The sequence below is a fragment of the Callithrix jacchus genome, chromosome 5 (genome assembly GCF_049354715.1).
Source record: "Callithrix jacchus isolate 240 chromosome 5, calJac240_pri, whole genome shotgun sequence".
Taxonomy (NCBI): Eukaryota; Metazoa; Chordata; class Mammalia; order Primates; family Cebidae; genus Callithrix; species Callithrix jacchus.
Genome location: NC_133506.1, coordinates 129886779 through 129911028, shown reverse-complemented (window position 1 = coordinate 129911028; position 24250 = coordinate 129886779). Strand labels below are relative to the sequence as shown.

The window sequence follows — 24250 nt, the reverse complement described above, 5'->3', positions numbered from 1 at the left end:
GTAGAGATGAAAGAAAGACCCTGATGGTACTGTCTGAGCCACCAGCACCCTCTTCCCTGTGCTAGGTCTTCAGTAGTACCTGAAGGCTACTCCCCAAAGTTAGTAGAATAACAGCCCCTGGACCGGTGTGGTGGCGCACACCTGTAGTCCCAGCACTTTGGGAGATTGAGGCGGGCAGATCATGAGGTCAAAAGATCAAGACTATCCTAGCCAATGTGGTGAAACCCCATCTCTACAAAAAATACAAAGATTAGCTGGGCGTGGTGGCGCCTGCCTGTAATCCCAGCTACTTGGGAGGCTGAGGCAGGAGAATCACTTGAACCCAGGAGGTGGAAGGTTGCAGTGAGCCAAGATTGTGCCACTGCACTCCAGCCTGGCAATAGAGCAAGACTCCATCTCAAAAAAAAAAAAAAAACAAAGGAAAGACTAATGGTCCCCAGGTCCCCAAAGACATCCACATCCTCACCTCTAGAATCTGTCAATATGCTAGCTTACATGACAAAAGGGGTGTTGCATAGATATGATTAAGACTTTTGAGATGGGGGATTGCCTCAGATTATCTGAGTAGGCTCAATGTTATCACAAGGGGAAGCAGACGGTTAGCGTCAGGGAGGGAATGTGGCAATGGAAGTCAGGGTCAGAGTTACTGTAAGCCCCCTTCTCACAGTATTCTCAGAAGCTAAAAGACAAGGAATGAATTCTTCCCTACATCTTCCAGAAGGAATGCAGCCCTGCTGCCATCTTGGTTTTAGCCAAGGGGTAAATCAATTTCTGGATTTCTGGCCTCCGGAGCTGTAAAATAATACATTGATGTTGTTTTAACCCACTCACTTTGTGGTAATTTGTTATAGCAGCAATTAGAAAACCAATACTCTCAGGTTTCTGGTGGTTTGAAGCAAATTACCTTGAGTTAGACTTGATTTTCTATCATTGTAACCCAAAGAATCCTGCACTGGTAACTAGCTTGAGGAGGACTGACATCCCTTTCTGCAACAGCCCCACTACGATACTCTCCCAACTTGCCCTTCACCTCAGAAGCCCTACAGCTGGAGACTGAGAGCCCTACAGCTGGAGACTGAGAGCCCTACAGCTGGAGACTGAGAGCCCTACAGCTGGAGACTGAGAGCCCTACAGCTAGAGACTGAGAGGCGCATGGGGGCAGATTCATCAACTTGCTCCTGCAAATGAAAAATCCATTCAGGCTCAGATAGATCCAGTGACTTGCCCCAGCAGTTGAAGGGTTTTCTACCCAGCATGCGTTCTAGATCTGGAGTCCATGGACTGGCTGCTGTGGTCCAGTGGACTGTGAAGTCCTAGGAAAGAGCACAGGACTTTGAAGAAGAATGCGTGTCGACGCCTTTCTTTCTTTAGCCCTTTGCCTGGTCCGGAACCACATCTCCCTGGGGCTGCTTTTGCAGCTGAGAAACCTGGAAGTCTATCCCACCCTGACCTTGGCTCTGCCTAGTGCTCCATGCCCATCTGACCCATCTCTTTCCATGACACCTTTCAAAGGCCCCCTTCATGGCCTACCCCACGGAGCACATTTCTCAGTGGAGCTGCCTGGAGTTACCACTGAGATAGGTCTCTTGGGATGGCGAAATGCAGACACCATCCTGCCTCCCAGATCTGATTGTTTTGACAGCTTCGCCAAATTACAAAGCAAAGGCCCGATTTGGTGATGAGAAAAGCAATATTGTGGCAGGGACAGCTCTTTTCTTTGAAAATCAGCAGCAAGTGAATTTGCATCCATTTAGTAGTAAATACATCTGGCTGGCCCCTTCTCCAGCAACTGCGAGGGATTTAGATGTGCTTCCGTTCGTTTTATTATTTTATGATGGAAAGAGGTGGGAGAGGGAAGAGGGAGGGGAGAGTAAAAGAGAGAGGAGATTGAGAGGGATTTCTTGCGGAGGAAAAATTGAGATGGGAAGTTTCTCATTTTTTTTGCAAAGTTTCTTAGACTGTGGCTGGGGTGGGCGAATCACTGAATCAGAGTGGGCAAATCATTCTTAGGAAAAAAAATAGCACTCTTTCTGTTCTATGCGTTATGATTTAGAAGACTCTGAAGAACCCTTGTCATGACGCACTCTCTAAAACCCTCTTTAAAATTCAGCTGGAAAGGCCCAGGGAAAAGATATACAGGCCTTTATAGAGAGCAGAAGAGCCAGAGACATTCACCAGGACGGTGCCAGAGGGAATGCTCCATGCAAATGTGTTTAAAGTCCCAGGTCAGTAGCTGCTGGGAAGAATACTTTATCCTTTTTAAGAATAAAGTGGACACCGTCTCTTCTTGATGGGCGAGAAGCCAGCGCCAAATGTTTTATGTTCTCTGCATAAGAGCACCCTCCATGACCCTCTCCTCTTGTTTGCTTCTGTAGCCAGGAGGAAAGAGGAAGCTGGGTACACAGACATGGGGGCAAGTTGCCTGGGTAGTGGGTGTTCAAGGGGGTCGTTGTGTGTGTGATTTCCCAAGTAAGAACCATATCAGAAATAGAGTAGCCAGCAAGAGCCAAGACTAAACATCCCTAGCATGGCCTGCAAGGACTCCTGGATGTGATTCCCAGGTTTCTTTCTGGTGCTTTCTATCACTGCTTAGTCAGAGAGTGTTTTAGTTTGCAAGGTACAGAAACCCACTCAAGCAGACTCTAGGAAAATGCAGTTGACTGGAAATGGGCAGGGTCACCTCTGCTTCCCCATTGCTGGACGCCCTTAACTGCTTACTCCTGCTACATTTGCTCATGGGCTCAGCCTTCCTCTTCTTCTACCGCAGCGGAAGAGAACGCTACATAGACAGTTGTTCCAGGGAAACTCATTTTATCCATAGAAGAAACTAACATTCATTGATCACTTACGATGTGACATAGAGAGGCAAAGGGCTTGTTCAATAGGGACAGGAAGAGGGGGTGGCAGGTGAGGAGCCACCTTATATTTTACATCCTAGGTGACTCACTTGTCTCGCCCTATCCTAGCCCAGCCATCCAAGGACACCCAAGGCCACACAACTCGAAAGGGACTGAGCCAGGAATTTAACCCAGGGAGTCTGGCTATGAACTCTACCATGCTGTGTCTCTAATAATCACAGATAATGTACTCATTAAAATCATATAAATGATAGCAATATGCTTATTAAGCACCTACATGTGCCTGGCACCGTGCTACTTTCACTGACATTCGTCCCTTCTGGTAATCCTTACAACAACCCTATAAAGCAAAGATGATGATGATATTTGTTTTACAGGTGAGGAAAGCAAGGCACTGAATGGTTGAATAATGTATTGGTTTGCTCTCTGCTAATAAATACATTCCTAAGACTGAGTAATTTATAAAGGAAAGAAGTTTAATTGACTCACAGTTCAGCATGCCTCGGGAGGCCTCAGGAAACTTACAATCATGGCAGAGGGGGAAGCAAACACATCCTTCTTCACATGATGGCAGCACAGAGAAGTCCAGAGCAAAGCAAGGGGAAAGCCTCTTATAAAACCATCAGATCGGCTGGGTTTGGTGGCTCACACCTGTAATCCCAGTACTTTGGGAGGCCAAGGCAGGCGGATCATGAGGTCAAGAGATCGAGGCCATGGTGAAACTGTGTCTCTACTAAAAAATACAAAAATTAGCTGGGCATGGTGGCATGTACCTGTGGTCCTAGCTACTCAGGAGGCTGTGGCAGGAGCATTGCTTGAACCTGGGAGGCAGAGGTTGCAGTGAGCCAAGATCACACCACTGCACTCCAGCCTGGTACCTGGTGACAGAGTGAGACTCTGTCTCAAAAACAAAAACCATCGGATCTTGTGAGAACTCACTATCACAAGAACAGCATGGAGGTAACGGCCCCCATGTTTCAATTACTTCCCACTGGATCCCTCCCATGACACATGGGGATTATGGGAACTACAATTCAAGATGAGATTTGGGTGGGCACACAGCCAAACTATATCAAGTAATTTACCCAAAGTTGGACAGCCAATAAGTAGAAGAAAGGGCCTTTAATTCCATGCCCAGCTGACTCCAGGCCTGTATTCTTAGCCTCTAAAGTACCTGCCTTCCTAAACAGCCAGGTGAGAGCCTCCTAGATTTCACAACTCAACATTTCTAAGCCTTGTTCTGCACTGCACACTGTCCTGGGCAGTGGGGATTCCTCATCCATGTCCTCAGAGAATTCAGAATCTAGTGGGATGACAGACATGCAAATAGATAATTACACAGCAGGGAGAAGTGCTAGAGGGAATGCCAGCATTCCAAGGACTTCAGGAAGGTGAGTCTGTGATGCTGGACGCTACTGTCTCTGCTCTGGGTTTGCAGGCATCTCACCTGTGAGTAGCATTTAGTGCTCAGGCTCTCTCCCTTTTCATATATGGCACAGTTGTTGCTATGAATGGAAATGGCTGCCTTGCTCAGTTACTTAAAGGCATCAGGAACTGTGGGTGCGGGAGCAGGCACTGGCAGAACTACAGCCACACACCACAGCTTCCCCTGCTCAAGAGATAGCCAGGAAGGCAAAGTGTCATCCTCAGCAGCCAGCCAGCTGTGCAGCCCCCACCGCACTCACTTGGTGGCTGCTCCAGGCTTGTTTACTGTTGCTTTTATTGAATCTGACTAGTCTGGAAATAATTGCACTAATATTATTGACATTAATAGTACACCAGGATGTATTTATAACTCTCAGTTAAAATCCAATCTCATCATCACTTTTGCATGGGGTGGAAGTTGCAAGCAGAGCTGCTGCTGCATAAAAGGAGTTCCCAGCATGGAAGTGGGAGAAGTCTGGCCCAGGTACCACCCCTGTCTGGGAGGGACAGGGTTTAGAATCAGGGGATCTGTGCCCCAGACTGCAGACCCTTGAGTGTCTCAAGTTAAAAGCTGCCTGTCTGTGGCTCCCACAGCCAGCAGGTGGGGCACTCTTTTGAAGCTAAGAGAAGAAAGGTTTGATGAGGGTTCAGAAAGGAAAGGTGGGCTTTTACAGAGATCTTCCCAAACTGATGACGTGGGGGATGATGGGTCTCCAGCCCCTTCCCCCGTTCCTTTTCTCTTCTCTCTTGCTGCTCCAGGGAGTTACCCACCCCTACCCTCTGCACTGGCTCACTCTGCCCATGTCCACACGTGGATAGGACTGCTGTATGGGGCAGTCCTGACCCCTCCTGTCTCCTTGTCTGTCGCTGGGAGTCTTAGATGGAAAGAGGGAGTATGCCCTGGATCTTATTTGCTGGATGTCCAATACGGCATGACTTGCAAACTGAGATGTGTGCATGCTTTATTTCAAGGGTGCAAGTACTCCTTGATTCTCAAAATTTAGACTTTTTATAACCCACTAGATTTATTTTACTAGTCACTTGGGACTTAAATACAAAAAGGCTTCCTGTTACTTTTTTATTCAAAAGAGTGCAATGTATATATACTGCTTAAAGAGCAATAATAAAACACCCACGTATTCACCAGTCAGCTTGAGAAATAGAGCATTACCAGCACCTGAGAAGGCCTCTGTGTATTTATTCCCTTTCACCTTCCTCTTTCTCTCCACCAGAGGTAACTTCTACTTTGAGCTTCATGTTAAGCATTTCCTTCTCTCTCTCTCTTTTAAAAAAAAGTTTTACAAGGTACATAGATATTTCTAAACAGTATAGGCTGCCTCAGAGCTATTGTGGGTTTTGTTCCAGATTACCACAGTAAAGTGAATATCACATTACAATGAATCACACAAGATTTTTCATTTCCCATTGCATATAAGCTCTGTCTACAGGATACTGGAATCTATTGAATGTGCAATAATAGCATTATGTCTAAAAACAATGTACATAATTTAAAAATTCTTTCTTGCTAACAAATGTTAACAATCATCTGATTATTAGCAAGTCAGTCATTTTGCTGGCAGAAGGTCTTGTTTTGATGTTGATGGCTGCTCACTCATCAGGGTGACTGTTTCTAAGGATTAGGGTGGCTGTAGCAATGGCTTTTTTTTTTTTTTTAAAGACAGAGTATCACTCTGTCACCCAGGCTGGAGTGCAGAGGCACAATCATAGTTCACTACAGCCTTGAACTCCCAGGCTTAAGTGATCCTCCCACCTGAGTCTGTAAATATCTGAGACTATAGGCACATGCCACTGTGCTCAGCTAACTTAAAAAAAATTTTTTTTTTGTACAGGTGGGGTCTTGCTATGTTTCCCAGGCTGGTCTTAAACTCCTGGGCTCAAGCACTCCTCCCATATTGGCCACTCAACGCACTGGGATGACAGGTGCGAGCCATGGTGCCCAGCAGCAATTTTAAAAAATATGACAGCAAGTAAGCATGCTGCCTCAAATGACTCTTCCTTTCATGAAAGATGTCCTTACAGCATGTGATGCTGTTTGATAGCTTTTTAGCGACAGCGGAACTCCTTTTAAAACTGCAGTCAGTTCTCTCAAACTCTGCCTCTGCTTTATCAATTAAGTTTAAGCAATGTTTTAAATTCTTTGTCGTTATTTCAACAAAATTCACAGCATCTTCACCGGGAGTAGATCCCATCTCAAGAAACCATTTACTTTGCTCATCTGTAAGAAGCATCTCCTCATCTGTTCAAGTTTTATCACGAGATGGCAGCAACTCAGTCACATCTTCAGGCTCCACTTCTAATTCTAGCTCTCTTGCTATTTCTACTGCATCTGCTGTTACTTTCTCCACTGAGATCTTAGATGCCGCAGCATCAGGTTGGATTCAAGTTCTTCCAAGCTCCTGTTAATGTTGATATTTTGACCTCCTACCATGAATCTCAAATGTTCAAATGGCATCTAGGATGGTGGATCCTTTCCAGAAAGTTTTCAATTCACTTTGCCAGTCACTACTTATGGTAGCTATAACTTTATGAATTGTATTTCTTTTTTGAGACATCTCACTCTATTGCCCAGGCTGGAGTGCAGTGACACGATCTCAGCTCACTGCAACCTCCACACCCCAGGTTCAAGCAATTCTCCTGCCTCAGCCTCCTGAGTAGCTGGGACTACAGGCACCTGCTACCTTGCCTGGCTAATTTTTTTCTGTATTTTTAGTAGAGGCAGGATTTCAACATCTTGGCCAGGCTGGTCTTAAACTCCTGACCTCATGATCTGCCCACCTCAGCCTCCCAAAGTGCTGGGATTACATATGTGAGCCTCTGCACCCAGCTGAAATGTGTTTCTTAAATAGTAAGACTTGAACATCAAAATTACTTTTAGTTCCATGGGCTACAGAATGGATGTTGTGTTAGCAGGCATGAAGACAGCATTAATTTTGTGCATGTTCATCAGAGCTCTTGGGTGACCAGGTGCATTGTCAATGAGCAGTAATATTTTGAAAGAATCTTTTTTTCCTGAGCAGTAGGTCTCAACAGTATGCTTAAAATATTTAGTAAAGCATGCTGTAAGCAGAGGTGCTGTCATCCAGGCTTTCTTGTCTCATTTATAGAACAAAGGCAGAGTAGATTCTGCATAATGCTTATGAACCCTTAGGTCTTCAGAATGGTCATTGAGCATTAGTTTCAACTTAAAGTTACCAGCTGCTTAGCCTCTAAAAAGAGAGTCAGCATGCCCTTTGATGCTTTGAAGCCAGGAATTGACTTCTCTTCTCCAGCTAGGAAAGGCCTAGATGGCATCTTCTTCTAATAGAAGATTCCTCTACATTGAAAATCTGTTGTTTAGTGGAGCTGCCCTCATCAATTATGAAGCTAGACCTTTTGGGAAACTTACTGCATCTTCTCCATCAGCACTTTCTGCTTCACCTTGCACTTTTAGGTTACGAAGACAGCTTCTTTCCTTAAACCTCATGAACCAACCTCTGCTAGCTTCAAACTTTTCTTCTGCAGTTTCCTGACCTCTTTGAGCCATTATAGAATTGAAGAGGGCTAGGGCTTTGCTCTGGATTAGGCTTTGGCTTAAGGGAATGTTGTGACTGATTTGATAATCTATCCAGACCACTCAAGCTTTCTCCATACCAGTAATAAGTCTGTTTTTTTCTTTTTTTTCAACTTTTACTATAGACTCAGAGGTTAAATGTACAGGTTTTGTTACATTGTTATATTGCATGATGCTAAGGTTTGGGGTACAACTGACCCACCACCCAGGTAGTGAGCATAGTACTTGAGAGGGAGTTTTTCAGCCTTTACCCCCATCCCTCTCTCCTCCCTCTTGGAGTCCATGATGTCCACTTGTTCCATCTTTATGTTCCTGCATAAGCAATATTCAGCTAGCTCCCACTTATAGATGAGAACATATAGTATTTGATTTTGATTTTCTCTTTTGTTCACTTATGATGATAGCCTACAGCTGTATTCATGTTGCTGCAAAGGACATGACTTCCTGTTCTTCTTTTTTTTGACCTCATGGTATTCCATGGAATGTATGAACCACATTTTCCTTATCCAACGCACCGTTGATGGACACCTAGGTTGATTCCATGCTACTGTGAATCATGCTACATTTAGCTTTCTTTCCATTACATTAGTATGTTCACTGGAGTAGCCCTTTTAATTTCCTTCAAGAATTTTCCCTTTGCATTCATAACTGTGTGACTCAAGACACCTGGTTTTTGACCTCAGTTTTCAACATGCCTTCCTCACTAAGCTTAATCATTTCTAGCTTTTGACTTAAAATGGGAGATGTGCAGCTCTTCCTTTCACTTGGACACTTAGATTATTAACTGGCTTAACACTTAGGGTTACTAATTGACCTAATTTCTGTCTTTTTTTTTGAGATGGAGTCTTGCTCTGTTGCCTAGGCTGGAGTGCAATGGCATAATCTCAGCTCACTGCAACCTCCACCTCCTGGGTTCAAGTGATCCTCCTGCCTTAGCCTCCTCCCAAGTAGCTGGGATTACAGGAGTGGGCCACCATGCCCAGCTAATTTTTGTGTTTTTAGTAGAAATGGAGTTTTCACATGTTGGCCAGGCTGGTCCTGAACTCCAGACCTCAGGTGATCCACCTGTTTTGGCCTCCCAAAGTGTTGGGATAACATGTTTGAGCCACCGATCCTGGGTCAATTGACCTAATTTCAATATTTTTGTGTCTCAGGGAATAGGGAACCCGAGGAGAAGGAGAGAGATGAGGGACCAGCCACTCAGTGGAGGAGGCAGAATACATACAACATTCATTGATGAAGTTTGCCATCTTATACGGGCACAGTTTGTGGTGCCGCAAAACAATTACAATGGTGACATTAAAGATTATTGATCACAGATCACTATAACAGATATAATGATGAAAAAGTTTGAAATATTATGAGAATTATCAGAATATAACACCAAGACAACGTGGGCGCATGCTGTTGGAAAAACGACGCTGATAGACTCGTTTGACATCGGGTTGCCAGAAACCTTTGTTATAAAAAATGCCACATTTGTGAAGCACAGTAAAGTGGAGAACACTGAAATGAGGTGTGCCTGCACATTATTTAGCTCTGCCTGAGTTTTGAACTTTATATAATGGAGTCATACTGTATATTTTCTTCTGTGCCTTGCTTCTTTTGCTCAATAATATATTTGTTGGATTCATCTATTTTTAATGTGAGTGGTTGTAGTTCATTCATTCTCACTTCTAAATAATATTTCAATGTGTGAATATACTGCAATTTATTTGCCCAGTCTACTGCTGGTAGAAATTTGGGTTTGGGCTATTATGAATGTTGCTGTGAATATGGATTTATGAAACTCCAGGTTTCTACTCCAAATGTAGCCCTCAGAACAGTGGCTTTGAAATCAAATGCAGATTTTTCAGGGTCCTATCCCAGATCTACTGAATTAGAATTTGCATACTAGCAAAATTGTATGCACATTAGAGTTTGATAAGCACCGCTCTATGTACCTAGGTTTACACTGAGAAGTAGAATTGCTGAATCCTAAGGTGACCATATATTAAATCTTACAACGAACAGGCAAAACTCTTTACCAAAATGATTACGCCAGTTCCCACTTGTGGGAAGTAGAAAATTTCCTTTTTAAAGCTTCCTTTCTTGTTAAATAATAAGAGCGCTAATAACTTTAAGTTCTATCCTATGTAGCTGTTAGACATGCCATGCTTACAAGCATGTAGTATATTCTATGTTCTTGTACTTTAACCAAAATATCTGTGCTGGACGTGCTCACAGGCATGTCCCAGCTCTTCGTTGCTTTTACCTATTTAGAAAAGTTTTAAGTTATTAGCCAATCAGGTTTTAGTTTAAATTGTGAGGTCTTGCTCCAGCCAGTGGAAATCAGACACAGCAGTAAGGACAACCTCAAATGCATAAGGGATAAATTTGTGTGTTTTCCTTTGTTAATTGTACTCTTGTGGCACAATGGCTAGTAAGGGTACCCTTCCTGCAGTCCAGGAAGTAAAACTTGCATTGCTAAAAGATCCTTTGTCTCAGTCTAATTTTTCTTTGTGGCACCCAGCATCTATTTCCAACACCACTCTACCCCAATGGAGGATGAGAGTTTCTGTTGGCTCTCATTTCACCATCTCTTGATATTGAGAAACTTTTACTGTTCACCAGTCTGTTAAGTATGAGATGGTATCTCTGTAGGAGTTTCCTTTTCATTTTCCTTATTACAAACATGTCCCAAAGGATGCCATTGTGGTCTAAGCGGGCCACACTTGGAGTATCAGCTGGGAGCCACAGCTTTTCACATGGTTAAGGGCCATTTTGCTTTCTCTCCTACCAAATGCCTATTTATGTTTTTGCTCATTTTTCTACTGGGTGTATTTCTAGTGGATTCATAAGACATATCTTTTTTCTTTTTTTGAGACAGGGTCTTGCTATGTCACACAGGCTACAGTGGCAATGATGTGATCACAGATCACTGTAGCCTTGACATCCTGAGGTTAAGCAATCCTCCCTCCTCAGCCTCCTGAGTAGCTGGGACTACAGGCATGTGCCACCAAGCCCAGTTAATTTTTCTGTTTTTTGTAAAACAGGGTCTGACTATGTTGCCCAGACTGGTCTTGAACTACTGGACTCAAGCAATCCTCCCAACTTAGCCTCCTGAAGTGCTGGGATTACAGGCATGAGCCACCCCACCCAGCTCATAAAATATTTTGTTTATGACTTTTACATCTTTGTTCATGTGGCAGAAACCGCACAATGTGCTTATCCCACCATTTCCCTTTCTTGGACATAAAGAAGAGCAAATCTCCCAGCCTCCTTTGCAGTTAGATTGGGATCATGCAGCTGAGTTCCTACTAAGGGAATCATCATTGGATTAGTTTGCCAGGGTTTCCCTAACAAAACACCACAGACAGAGTAGCTTAAACAATAGGAGTTTATTTTCTCACAGTTCCAGAAGCTGGAAGTCCAGGATCACAGGATCAGCAGGTTTGGTTTCTTCTGAGGCTCCTCTCATTGGCTCTCAGATGGTCTTTCCTCTATGCATACACAGCTGTGTCCTGATCTCGTCTTATAAGGACACCTGCCATATTGGATTAGCTCTCACCCCTATGAACTTATTTTAATTACCACTTTTCTATGTCCAGGAAAAGGAAATAGTGCCATAAGCACATTGTGCAGTTTCTGACACATGAACAAACATGTAAAAGACATAAACAGAAAATCTTTAATGGGCTGGGTGGGGTAGCTCATGCCTATAATCCCAGAACTTTAGGAGACTGAGGTGGAAAGATTGCTTGAACCCAGTAGTTCGGACCAGTCTGGGAAACATAGTGAGACCCTGTTAAAAGTAGTAATTAAATAATTTAAAACATAGTGAGACTATACTTCCAAATTCAGTCACATTCTGAGGTACCGGAGTTAGGACTTCAATATGTGAATTTTGGAGGACACAAGTCAATCCTTAACAATTTTAAGATCCATGCAGAGAAGTGTAGTCACTGAGATGGATGAATTGAAACTCACTATGAATTGAATTGAATTGAATGAATCTCACTATGGTGGCCTGGCACAATGGCTCACGCCTGTAATCCCAGCACTTTGGGAGTCCAAGGTGGGTGGAACACCAGAGTCTGGCCAACATGGCAAAACCATGTCTCTACTAAAAATACAAAGAAAGAAAAAAAATTAGCTGAGTGTGGTGGTGCACACTTGTAGTACCATCTACGTGGGAGGCTGAGGCACAAGAATCACTTGAGCCTGGGAGGCAGAGGTTGCAGTGAGCTGAGATCACACCATTGCACTCCAGCCAGGGCAACAGAGTGAGACTCTGTCTTAAAAAAACAAACAATTAAAAAAAATTAAAAAAATAAAAATCTTTCACTATGATTGTGAATTTTTCTGTTTCTTCTTGTAGTATTGTGAATTTTTACTTCAGATATTTTGTGTTGTGATTTCAGTGCATGAAAGTTTAGTATTACTTTTTTTTGATTAAACATTTTATGATTATATAGAAAGTCTCAATGTTTTTAATAATACTTTTAGTCTAAAAGTCCATTTTATCTTATATCAATATAGCTTCACCGGAATTCTTTTGTTTAATATTTTTTGTTATAGCTTCCTTTTTTAAAATTTAAGTTTTATATTTGACCTTCAAACTTCATGTTTTTTGTCTTCTCTAAGCCACATTTGCTACATTAAAGAAAATAGTCTGATCATCTTGAGCTTTTAATTCAAAAATCGAATTCATTTTTATTATGAATACTGCATATAGGTTGAATCTCCCTTACCTAAAATACTTGGAACCAGAAGTGATTTTGGAATATTTGCATATACATCATGAGATATGTTGGGGGATGGAACCTAGTTCCAGACATGAAATTCGTTTGTTTTTTATACATCTTATACACATAGGATGAATGTAATTTTTTACAACATTTTAAATGATTTTGTGCATGAAACAAAGTTTTGACTGCAACCCATTACATGAGGTCAGGTGTAGAATTTGTGGCATCATATCAAGGTTCAAAAAGTTTTGGATTTTGGAACATTGCAGATTTTGAATTTTCAGATTACAGATGCCCAACCTGCATTTAGATTAATTTCTACCACCTTTAATGTAGTTTTCATCTGGATTTTTTGTATTTCCCTTTCTTTTAGAATGACATTTTAGTTTCTTTTTTTAAAAAAATTATGATTTGTATTTTTCCCATCTGTTTTGGGATGATTTACTCTATGCCTACCTTACTTTGGAGTTATTCTTGCTGTTTTGTATGCATACTTGGTTTAATAAGTCTTGAAGTTAACCAATACCTTTCCATTTCTTTTCACTCACATAAGGCTATTCTGACCTCATCTCCAAAGTTACTTGCTATAATCTTTTCTAACTACTGCTGTAGTTTCACCACCCTAATTTCAGAATTTCCTGCCATCAGCATGCCAGTTGCTTGAGATTTGGAAGGCATGAAGGAGTTGGCAGTAAGCCTTCCTCTGGCATGCCGGTAGACTCCTCAGCAGTGATGGCAGCTTCCAAGAGCAGACTTCCATGCACAGACTTCACAGTCCACTCTGCCTCCAGCTCTGGGGCTTCCCCTGCAGCTTCTTACTTCTGATTTCTGAGTTTATCACCTGCAGCATCTGAGTCCCACTCCTCCAGTGCTTCCAACGATTTTTCAAGCACCTCATTTCCTATGTTAATTCTTTTTTTTTTTCCTTAAAATATTTATACTTCTTTTTGTTTTGCTGACAGACTCCGGCTGATTACACAGAATATTGAATGCTTGGTTGGCAGTAATTTTATTTCAGGATATTGAAGCTAAATTACTCTATGGTCTTCTGGCTTCCAGTCTTGCTGTGGAAAAGTGAGCCACCAGCCTAATGACTGTTTCTTGGGAAGTTTTCTGTCTTCTCACTCTTGATGCTTTTAGGATAATTTCTTTCGCTTTGGCATTTCTTACATTTTTTTCAAGCTAATTGAGGCATAATTGATATACAGTAAAATGTACTCCTTGTACGTATACAGTTCTATTAATTTTGATAAACCAATAGAGTTGTTTAACCACCAGCATCAAAACAGATCATCGCCTCACCCTAAAAGGTTTCCTCAAGCTCTTTGGTAATCAATTCCTTCCCCACATTTCTTGCTTCTGTGACCACTGATCTGTCTCCTGTTTCTACATTTTTGCCTTCTGCATAATATCACATAAGTAAGACCATGTGGCATGTAGCTTTTTGATTCTGACTTATTTTACTTAACGTGGTGCTTTTAAGAGTCCGAATTGCTGCATGTGTCATTGTTTTCATTTTGTTTTGTTTTAATTGATGCATAGTATTCTAGTATTCCTTTGGATAGGTGAATCATAATTTGTTTATTCACCAATTGATAGACATTTTGGTTGTTTCCAGTTTGGGACAATTATGAATAAGTCATTATGAACATTCATGTAAAGGTTTTGCTTGGATACATGAATTTATTTCTCTTGGGTAAATGTGTATGAGGGAGATTTCCTGGTTATCTGGTGTGTTTGTTCCTGAAAGCTGCCATAACAAATGACCATAAACTTACTTGGTGCCTCAGATGACTAAAATGTATTCTCTCACAGTTCTAGGGAGCCAGATGTTCAAAATCAGGGCATCAGCTTGGCTAAAGTACTTCAGAGGCTCTAGGAGAATCTGTTCCATGACTCTCTCCCAGATGTGGGTGGCTATGGTCAAACTTGGATGTTCCTTGGCTGGTAGCTGCAATAACTTTAATCTCTGCCTCTGTCTCCACGTGGCCTTCTCCCTGTGCATCTCTCTCCACCTCCCTCTGCCTCACCACCCCCCTTTTTTTCTTGAGACAGGGTCTCACTCTGTTGCTGAGGCTGGAATGTAGTGGTAAAATCATGGCTCACTGCAGCGTTGACCTCCTGGGCTCAAGTGATCCTCCTGCCTTAGCCTCCTGAGTAGTTGGGACCACAGGTATGGTCCACTCTGCTGGGCTAATTTTTGTACTTTTTGTAGAGATGGGGCCCTATCATGTTGCCCAGACTGGTCTCAAACTCCTGGGCTCAAGTGATCTGCCCACCTTGTCCTCCCAAAGTGCTGGGATTACAGGCATGAGACACCACACCCAGGCTCTCTACCTCTCTCTTATGACGATACAAGTGATTGCATTTAGGGCCCACTGGGATAATCCAGAATTAACTCAAGGTCCTTAACTTAATCATATCTCTTGCCATATAAGGTCATATTCACAGGTTCTGGGGAATAGCATGTAGACATATTATTTTACAGGGCCATTTTCAACATACCACAGAGTCAGAATATGTTTAACTTTATAAGAAAATGCCAAACTGTTTTCCAAAGTGGCTGCACCATTTTTCATTCCCACTAGCAGTATATAAGAATTGCAGTGGCTCCACATCCCTGCCAGCATTTGGCATTGTCAAAGTTTTATTTTTTAGTCACTCCAATAGGTATGCATGAATAACTAATTGGCTTTTAATTTGCATTTCTCTAGTAATTAATGATTTTTGAGCATATTTTTATGTGCTTATTTGTTATATGTATAGATGTATTAGTCCATTTACATACTGCTGATAAAGACATACCTGAGACTGGGAAGAAAAAGAGGGTTGATAGTTCCACGTGGCTGGGGAAGCCTCACAATCATGGTGGAGGGCAAGGAGGAGCAAGTCATGTCTTACATGGATGGAAGCAGGCGAAGAGAGAGCTTGTTCAGGGAGACTCCCCCTTTTAAAACATTAGCTCTCATAAGGCTTATTCACTAGTGCAAGAAAGACCTGCCCCCATGACTCAGTTACCTTCCACCAGGTCCCTCCCACAACACAAGAGAATTCAATTTGAGATTTGGGTGAGGACACAGGCAAACTGTATCAGTATATCTTTTTTCATGAAGTATATGTTCAAATCTTTTAACAAGTTGAAAACATTTTTAAAATTAGGTTGTTTTCTTATAAAACAATCTAATTTTTGAGAGATCACAATATATTCTGGTTACAGTCTTTTATCAGATACATATATTTCAAATATTTTCTCTTCCTATATGGCTTGTTCCTTTCATGTTTTAAACATGTCTTTCAAAAAAAAAACCAGAATTTTGAAATTTTGATGAAATCTAATTTGTCAATTTTTCTTTGTGGCTTGTGCTTTTTGTTTTCTTTCCCGAATAAAATCAAGTTCATATTTTATCCTATGTGTTCTTCTAGAAGTTTATAGTTTTAGAGCTTACATTGTCTATGGTCCCTTTCAAATTAATTTTTTGTATATTGTGTGAGGTATGTGTCAAAGATTTTTCTTTTTGCACATAGATGTCCAATTATTCTGGAACTATTTAGTGAAAGAGAATCCATACTACATTGAATTACCTAGGAACTTTTGTTGAAAATCACTTAACCATATTTTTATGGCCCTGTTTCTGGATATGTTTTCTTTATTACCATACTGTCTTTATTAATGTAGCTGTATAGTATGTTTTGAAATCAAATAATATAAGCCTCCAAATTTGTTCTTTTCAGAATTGTTTTGGTGATTTTAGTTCCTTTACTTTTCTAAACAAATTTAAAAAATAAGCTAGCTGATTTTTATAAAGAAGTCTGCTGAGTTTTTATTTTGATTGGGGCAAATTTATAGATTGATTTTGGGTAAATTTACATCTTGACACATATGATATATCACTATTTATTTAGATCTTTGATTCTCCCATCTGTGCTCTGTATTTTTCAACATATAGATCTTATACATGTATTTTATTGGTTTTGGTAATATTGTAAGTGGTACTTTTAAAAACTTTCAAAATTTCAATAATTTTTTTTTTTTGGTGAGACAGGGTCACCCTCTGTCACCCAGGCTGGACTAACCTTGCATTCCCAGGATAAACTCCTAATTTAGTCATGATGTGCTGTGATTTCATATACTGCCAAATTCATTTTGTAAAGATTTTGTTAAGGATTTTTTGCGTGTGTTTTTTCATTGAGGATGTTGGTCTATGTTTATAGTTTTATGTTTATTATTATTATTTTTGTAACATGTTTGGTTTTCATATCAGTGTGATACTGGTCTCATCTTAAGTTGGCAGGTGTTTACTTCCCTTCTGTTTTCTGGAAGTGTTAATGTAGTGTTTACATTATCTCATTAACTGTTTGAAAAACTTGCCACATAGTGCATAAAGTCATCTGGGCATACAGTTTTGATCATGGGAAGGTTTTTGACTACATATAGTATGTAGTTCTTAACTATGAATTTAATCTCTTTAATATATGTAGGACTATTCAACTTATCTATTACTTTTTGAATAAGCTTGATAGTTTCTATCTTTGAAGAAATGTGTTCATTTAATCTAAATGTATTGGCATACAGTTGTCTATAATATTTTGTCTTGATCTGTTCAGTATTTGTAGGATCTGGAGTGATAGCTCTCTTCTTTTTTCCCATCATTGGTAATTTCTGTCTTTTCCTTTTGATTTCTTATCAGTCTGACTAGAGGTTTATCAATTTGATTGACCTTTACAGAAAGCCAGCATTTCATTTTGTTAATTTTTATCTATTTTTTTCTTTCAATTTTATTGGTCTCTGCTCTTATCTTTATTATTTCTTTCCTTGTGCTTTGGATTTAAATAGCTCTCCCTTTTATAGTTTTTTAAAAGTCAAAATGTAGATAATTGATCAGAGACACGTCTTTTTTTTCTAATACAGGTATATAATGCTATAAATTTCCCCCAAACACTATTAGCTGCATCACACAAATTCTAATATGTTGCTTTTATTTTTATTTAGTTCAAAAATATTTTAAAATTTCCCTTGCGTCTTCCTCTTCAACTCACTAGAAGTGTGCTATTTAATGCAAATATTTCTTGAGCCTTCAGATACTTGTCTTTTACTGATTTCTATTTTAATTTAGGTATGGTTAGAAAACATACTTTGCAGAACTTTGGTTTTGTAAAATGTGTTTTGGTCAGGCGGTGGCTCACGCCTGTAATCCCAGCATTCGGGAGGCCAAGGCGGGTGGATCATGAGGTCAAGAGATCAAGACCATCCTGGCCAATATGGTGAAACCCTGTCTACTAAAAACACAAAAAATTATCTGGGTGTGGTGGCGTGCACCTGTAGTCCCAGCTACTTGGGTGGCTGAGGCAGGAGAATTGCTTGAACCCAGGAGGCGGAGGTTGCAATGAGCCAAGATTGCGCCACTGCACTCCAGCCTGGCGACAGAGTGAGACCCCGTCTCAAAAAAAAAATGTGTTTTGTGGCCAGAATATGGTCTGCTCTATGGAACATTCCACATGCACTTGAAAAGAATGTGACTTGGGCTGTTGATTGTTCTATAAAATGTCAGAGTAAGTTGGCTGATAATGTGGTTCTATGTCCTGATTTTCTGTTTACTCATTCAATCAGTTAAGAGAGGAATGTTGACATTCTAACTATATTTGTGGATGTATTTACTTATTTTCAGCTCTGACAGTAATTGCTTTATGTGTTGTAAAACACTGCTGTTAGGTGCATATACCTTTAAGATTATTACATCTTGGTGAATCGATTCTTAATCATTATGCAATGCCCCTCTTTATCTTTGGTAATAGTTTCTGATCTGAAGTCTAACTTTACTACTTTTAATGTATCTACTCTAGTTATGTCTTTGCATGGTTTGCAAAGTGTATCCTTTTCTATCATTTTACTTTTAGCCAATTATGTCTTCATATTTAAATTCTGTTTCTTGGATATAGCACATAGTTGGGTCTTGCTTTTCTATGCAGTCTGACAATCTTTGCATTTTAATTAGGGCATTTTAGTTATTTAAATTTAATATTATAATGGATATGGTTTCATTTAATTTTCCCATACTGCTAAATATTTTCTATTTAGTCTCATCTCTTTTTTTCTCTTTTTCTGCCTGATTTATAACTAATATTTATTATTCAATTTTATCTCCATTTTTGGCTTATTGTACTTTAAAAAAAAAAAGTCTGAGCCAGGTGTGGTGGCTCATGCCTGTAATCCTAGTGTTTTTGGAGACTGAGGGAGGAGGATCACTTAAAACCAGGAGCTTGAAACTAGTCTATACAACATAGTGAGACCCCATATCCACAAAAAATGAAAATAAATAAATAATAAAAAGTATCAGCGGTTGCCCCAGAGTTTTTGACATGCATGTTTAATATATCAGTCTACCTTCAAATCATGTTATATTAAATTACTATATAAGAAGTGTATATTATACTTTCAATTTTTCCTCCCATGCTTGTGCTATCAATGACACACATTTTATTTTACACATTATAAACCCCAAAATATTGTTACTATGTTTTGCTTAATAAGACAACTATTTTAGATTGACTAAAAATGAGAATATTTTTATATTTACCTTTATCATTTTACAATTTTTATTATGTACTTATTTAGAGACAGGGTCACACTCTGTTACTGAGGCTGGAGTGCAGTTGTACAGTTACAGCTCCCTGCAGCCTTGAATTCCTGGGCTCAAGCAATCCTGCTGCCTCAGCCTCCCTAGTAGCTGGGATTACAGGATTTTTGAAGTTTTAATTGTTTTGTATAAATTTTCTGTTTTGTATCATATTCTCTTTGTCTCAAGAACTTCCTTTAACAGTACAGACCTGTTAGTAATAAATTCATCTGGCCTTTGTCTGTAAAAGTCTTCCTTTTTTCTTGATTTTTAAAAATTGTTTTCACTGCTACTGCAATTATATATACATTAGGCCGTTTTACATGTGCTTTAGCTCACATGTACTCAGATCCAGTTCTCTCCCCTTTCCTTTTTTCCGGTTTGTGTACTTTCTATTGACATATTTTACTGTGCTGAGTGTACTAATGAGCCTGTCAAAGAATATTGTTATCTCTGATACTGTCTTTTATTGTTGCTTCTTGCATTCCCAGCTGACTCTTTCTTACAGTTGATTTCTCTGAGCTGAAATTCTACATCCATTCATGCATGTTGGCCACCTTTTTACTATCCTTTAGCATTTTAACCATAGTTATTTTAAAGTACCTGTCTGATAGTTCTAACGTCTAGGTCATATCTGAGTCTTATTTTCTTTGGTTGTTTTATCTCTTAAATAATTTGTGTTTTCTTGCCTTTTTTGCATGTCTCATGATTTTTGATTGCATGTCAAACATCACACTAAAACAGGCTCACAAAAGATAGACAATATTCATGCCTGGGAGTGAGCATGCTTCTTGTTTTGGGTCATTAGGTACAAGGGTGAGTCATGCTACCTACAAGTTGAGCTGGGTTTGGGTTTTATTGTTGCTATGGTTACCATCAAGGAGCCACAGGCTTCCAGGTTTTCTGTCAGTGTGCTGCTGTTGCCTGTATTTTGGGTTAATGCTGCGGTGCTGGAGGGTTTTCACAGTGTGAGTGGTCCACCCTCAACTCACCCAGTCTTTTAATGCCATGTCTCCACGCTTTGTCACTCCACAGCAGTAGACTGATGCTTCTTGGTACTCCCTGACAAGCTGGTGGACGGGGCAGGAAGGTTCTCTGTTGGCTTGTCCAGCTTCAGCCTTAGGGAGGCTCTGTGTACCTGAGTTTTGGGGGTAAAGCCTTTTCAGCACTAGTGCCCCATTTGTTCTCTTCCTTCAGTAGTCAAACTGCTTTGGTGGGTCTTGGACAGGAGTTTCCTGCTCCTCCCTCAGTGGTACGAGACATCTACTTGATATCAACATGGACTCTTGAGCCCAAGCCAGTTACCTGCTCATCACCCAGCACTGGAGAGTTTGTGTTACATCTTTTCCTTAACCTCATTGTGTCTTTGCCTGGGTGCAAGAGGCTTTGCTGTCCATCACCAAGTGATTTATGGCCATTGCTTTGTAGAAGAGAAGGGTCTGAACAGGGTGTTGCAGCTGCTCTCTCCACCCCTACAGCCACGGACCACTACCTTTGAACCTAGTGGGCAAAAGGGTTTGCACTTCCTCCTGTAGTGGTTTAAGGCTTTTGCTTCGTATGAGAGAAAGATCTAGGGAAATGGCAGTTTTCCGTCTCCTTTGCAGTGGCAGCTGGTCTTCCGCTGGTCTTCTGCTGGTCTGTGCTGCAAATGGTAGCTCTCTCAGGTGTCCTGCCTGCCCCAAATCTTTCTCGGGAGCAGCTGTCAGAGGCTCCTGGGAAATAGCCTGTGAGTAAACAGGAACTCCTGTTTTAGCAGATGCTCCCATCAATTTCTGACTGAGACACTAGCTCACACTTGTCCTTCAGTGGTTCTTTAAAATTGTAGCTGATTCTCCTTACCACTTGGGCTACAGTACCTCTCCTCCCTTGCTCTGCCATAAGGGAGGTCATTCACACGTGTCTTCTCTCCTCAGAGGGGCTTGTTCCCTTTTGGATTCCCAGCTACTTAGTTACCTTGTGACCTCAGCTCTCGGATGGGTTCAGGAAGTTATTATTCTGTAATTTATCCAGCTTTTTCTTGTTAGGAGGAGAGCAACCTTTTTTTTGGCAACTTTCTACAAACTATGAAAAAGTTAGAAGTACAGAAGTGCCAAACAGTTTTTCAAGGCACCAATCCTCCCATCCAGGAATAGCATCAGATACCGGCAGAGCTTCCTGGATATAAAAATGTGTGTCTTACAAAAATATTTTGAAAGTTCTCAGCTATTATCTTTTTGAATACTATCTTTTTCTCATTTTTTTCTATCATCTCCTTCTGGAATTTTGATTAAACATATGCTAGACCTTCTCATTCTCTTTTTCCTTTTTTTTTTTTTTTTAAAATTCTGTGTTCCTGGAGTCCTAACAGGATAATTTCTGGGGTCCTGTGTCTTTGGGTCACTATATTTCTTAGAATTTTATAAGTATTCTGTAAGGCATGTGGAAGGAGAGTTTCCCAGAGGGGATTTGCATTGGTTTCTTCTGCCATGGTCTACCAGACTAGGACAACTTATTTAATTTTCCTCTTGATGTTTTTTGGACTACAGGCAGCTCAAAGGATGACCATAGACCCTTGTGAAGATTGGCTCATGGTTACAACGTCTCAAATGAGTTTATTTTCCTCTGTCCCTCCAATGCCAAGGTTGAACAAGTCAAGCAAGTTTCCCCTCCTCCTTCTTCTACATGGTAGGTGAATTGCATGCTCACACTTACCTGATGAGCACTCTTTGTGGTCCTAGATTTTTGTGGCATTCTATTAGTTTGAGGATTTTTATTCTGTTTCCCTATTTTAGACAACCATCAACACAGAAGTCTGAGGTTTGGGCACCCTGGCTCACATCTGTAATCCTAGCACTTTGAGAGGCTGAAGAGGGGTAGACTGCTTGAGCCCAGGAGCTCATGACCAGCCTGGGCAACATAGTGAAACCCCTCTACAAAAAATACAAAATTACAGGCATGGTAATTTTATATTATAGGTGTTTACCAGCACTTTGGGAGGCCAAGGTGGATGGATCGCTTGAGCCCAGAAGTTCAAGATCAGCCTGCACAACATGGCAAAACATGGCAAAACCTCATCTCTACAAAAACTATAAAAATGCACCTATAGTCCCAGCTACTTGGGAGGCTGAGGTGGAAGGATCACTTGGGCCTGAGGGTGGAGGCTGCAATGAGTGATAATCATACCACTGCACTCCAGCCTGGACAATAGAGTGAGGAAGGAAGGAAGGAAGGAGGGAGGGAGGGAGGGAGGGAGGGATTGAGGGAAAGAGGGAAGGGAGGGAAGGAGGAAGGGGAGGGAAGGGAGGGGGAGAGAAAGAGAGAGGGAGGGAGGAAGGAAGGAAAGGAAGGAAGGAGGGAGGGAAAGAAAGAAAAAAGAAAAAGGGAGAGAGGGAAGGAGGGAGGAAGGAAGGAAGGAAGGAAAAAGTGCGGGGAGAGAAAGAGAAAGAAAGAAGGGGGAGGGAGGGAGGGAATAAAGCCCAAGTTCTCCATGTCTCAGTAGACATTCTCAGGGTAGCAGTTGGCTTTGCTTCATTTTGTTCCACTTTGGGGCTCTATGGAGCCCTTCCTTGTGTGCCACATGTGCATTTTAAAAGCAGCATTTAAAAAAATTTCCCCCAATAAATTTAGTTGTTTCAAAAGGAATGTCAAAGTATGTAACTCACCATACTGCTGGAATGGAAGCCTGTGCATTCATGTTTCACGGGGTGTGGCGTGGTGTCTTGGTGTCCCACATCCTTCATCTCCCTCATCCCAGTCCTGAGCATAGGAGCACAGTCGAAGAGAAGCAGCTTGATGGGAGGGGTCCACTCTCATCTGTTGTGAAAGAGGTGGGGGTGGGGCAGGACTGTTTATGGGTAGAGGGTGTTTCAATCACCAACATTTAATGTTTGCATATTACATGAGACTTTTGACGCAGCATGGAGGAAGGTGGAGAGCGTCAGGGGCTATTGAAGACATCTAAAGCCAGCGATGACAAGCTTGGGACCCAGGATGGAATAACCATTGATTCACTGAGCATCTACTAAGCATCAGATACTCTTCTGGCTCCTGAGGATATACTGGGGTTTTGAGACACACAGTGGGGGCTAATGGGAGCCTCCATGTCTGTAGCCCCTGAATTGATAATTCATTTTGTGAATATAGTAAGACTGATTCTGTGTTTAATGTGTGCCAAACTTCTGTGAGGCCCTTCCAAGCTTGCCTGATAGCTGGGGATGCTGAAGGCTGCTGGAGATGGGCACACCACCTAGGACCACACAATAACTGCAGAGTGCAGACAGCCTAGACGAGTCTTTTCAGTATCAGAAGGAGGGGCACACCCTGGGAGAGGGGGCAATCCAAGTAATTTTCTCTGACAAATAGCACATTACTGGCCTGGACCATTTTCTTACGGGCGGGATGGACTTGCTGCCAGGCGTCTTAAAGGTGCTGTTTAGCCTTTGACAATCCGGTGATGCCAACATCAGTAACAACGGTGCCCAAAACCTAAAACAAAGCAGCTGCTTTGTTTGATTGAAGAGGTTTGAATATAGTAACAAATCCTGATCATTTGCCAAGCCCTAAAGTTTTGTTTTCCCCATAAATGTTTCATTTTAGAATGGTTTTAGGTTTACAGAATTATCCCAAGGATCGTACAGAGAGTTCCCTTGTTCTTCACACTGCTTCCTCTATTATTTCCCTATCATTAACACCTTCAATGAGTATGGTACATTTGTCACAATTAGTGAACCAATATTAATACATTATTATTAACCAAAGTCTATACTTTATTCTGATTTCCAGATTATTTTTTTCCCGTGTTCCAGGATCCCATCCAGAAATCCACATTGCACTTGGTCGTCACGTCTCCCTGGGGTCCTCCTGCCTGTGACTTGGGATTTTTGGGGGCTTTCGATGACCGTGACAGTTTTGGGGCATGCTGGTCAGTTATTTTGTAGAACGTTCCTCAGTTGAGGTTTGTCTGATGTCTTTCCTATAATTAGACTGGGTGATATGTATCGGAAAGGAAGACCACAGAGGTAAAGTGACCTTCTCTTCCAAAACATATCACCCAATCTAATCATAGGATCATAA

General features: G+C 41.1%; 1 long non-coding RNA gene across 2 annotated transcripts in view; it reads left to right on the top strand.

Annotated features, from left to right (window-relative positions):
- Positions 1-22401, top strand: part of LOC144582883 (uncharacterized) — a 105469-nt gene extending 83068 nt beyond the window's left edge. For both annotated transcript variants that reach the window (XR_013536408.1, XR_013536409.1), the window contains exons 3-4: positions 21724-21862; positions 22153-22401. This is a non-coding gene — a long non-coding RNA (uncharacterized LOC144582883). The remainder of the gene's footprint in view (positions 1-21723; positions 21863-22152) is intronic.
- Positions 22402-24250: the final 1849 nt, after the last annotated feature.